This window comes from Sinocyclocheilus rhinocerous, unplaced genomic scaffold (assembly GCF_001515625.1).
Source record: "Sinocyclocheilus rhinocerous isolate Xijiao unplaced genomic scaffold, SAMN03320098_v1.1 scaffold256, whole genome shotgun sequence".
In the NCBI taxonomy this organism is placed as follows: domain Eukaryota; kingdom Metazoa; phylum Chordata; class Actinopteri; order Cypriniformes; family Cyprinidae; genus Sinocyclocheilus; species Sinocyclocheilus rhinocerous.
The window spans coordinates 70,099-71,738 of NW_015632036.1; the positions used below are offsets into that span (position 1 = coordinate 70,099).

General features: G+C 40.2%; 1 protein-coding gene across 1 annotated transcript in view; it reads left to right on the plus strand.

The window, feature by feature from the left end:
• vps35 (VPS35 retromer complex component) overlaps positions 1 to 1,640 on the plus strand; it is a 33,414-nt gene that overhangs the window by 5,064 nt on the left and 26,710 nt on the right. The gene's annotated exons all lie outside the window — the stretch shown is intronic.

The following is a 1,640-nucleotide window of genomic DNA, read 5'->3' on the forward strand; positions in this document are numbered from 1 at the left end:
CCAAGAGGAGACTGGTTTTCCTTTGCTAAAGTAAGGAAACTTTGTTTCCTTTGCTCCTGCATTTCTCAGAGGCCCGCGCACGACACATACGTCCTACGTCATCCACCGGAACGACTTCCGCATTACCACTGTCAGCGGAAGTGAGAAAAAAGTGTTTATTACATTTCAAATATGGATATTTATCTTACAAAAATGCATGGATTCGCTACAGGAGCCATGTGAGGGACGTTTTATTACGGATGCTCGTACTTTATTTTACGTCTTCTGAACTGTTGACAACCAACACCCGCTTACATCCATTGAAAGGCTTGGAGGGGCCAGGACAATTTTTAATATAACTCCGATTGGATTCATCTGAAAGAAGAAAGTCACATACACCTAGGATGCTTTGAGGGTGAGTAAAACATTTTTGGGTGAACTAACCCTTTAAGATCCAGAATTTCACGAGTATGCTGACTCCCACTGTTCAATATGTGCTTCTCATATATTTCTCTTGCATATTCTTTCTCGCCCTCGTTCTCTCTTTTGCTTTCTCACACTCTTTTAGCTAGTCCAATCGTATCACCAGCTGTTTATCAGTGACTCCACTTGTTGTAGCGAGTCAGTACTTAATCTAACATCTTAACTCTCTTCATTTTAATTAAATGACGTGTTCTTTTTTGAAGGCACAAAAAGCATTCATTGTGAACCGAGCTGCCAAAAACACTTGAGCACAAGCTGCTTGCGCATATAAACACAGTGCCACGCTTCACTGTGAAACATGCAGCGCAATGAACTATATACTTATTTTATTAAAATACAAACTGTGGTGTCTTTCAACTCACTGTTGAAGAGAAGAGAGTGAGAAACTCAGCTGGTATCGGTTTATCAATACTATCGAAAATGGGCCAGAAATCCTCTTTTGGCAGTTAAAAGAAATAAACTGTCAGGATTTACTAAAGACATGCAGTGAAAAATTAAGGATGAAAAAGGGTGGACACGGTTGTATTTGCGGCTGACCTTATTGCATATGCATTTGTAGGAGTTTCCCTTTCAAACTAAAAATGTATGGGAGAAGAATACTTACAGTGGGTATAGAAAAGAATCACCCCCCTTTAAAATAATCACATTTTGTTGCTTTGCAGCCAGAAATGGAGATGGACACAGTTTTTGTTTTATCCAGCTGTATTTACTCAGTGCAACTTATAACATCCAAGTGAAAGATATAACACCAACATGTCAGAAAAATAAAAAAAAAACAGTCATCACTGAGTTGGAAAAGGGATCATGCCACTCCTAAAATTGACTTGTAAACTCAGTCAGGTGTAGCGAATCACCTTCTCAATGGCACACAAAGCCATTTGACTTTCAACTGTGATCAGATGTGGTCATTTTGATTAGCTCAGCATGAAAAGAGCTTTCCTGGAGCACTTTCAGTCCTTGCAACTATGGGTGGCAAGGCCCTGTCAAAAGATCTCCGGGATAAAGTTATGGACGGGCACAAGTCACTAGATGGAAAGACAAAAAAATTCAAAGGCTTTATCAATGCCGAGAAGCACAGTGAAGTCTATTATTAAGAAGTGGAAGGTATTTGGTACAACACAGACCCTCCCTGGATCAGGACGTCGCTCCAAACTGGATGAAAGAGCCAGGAGGAAACT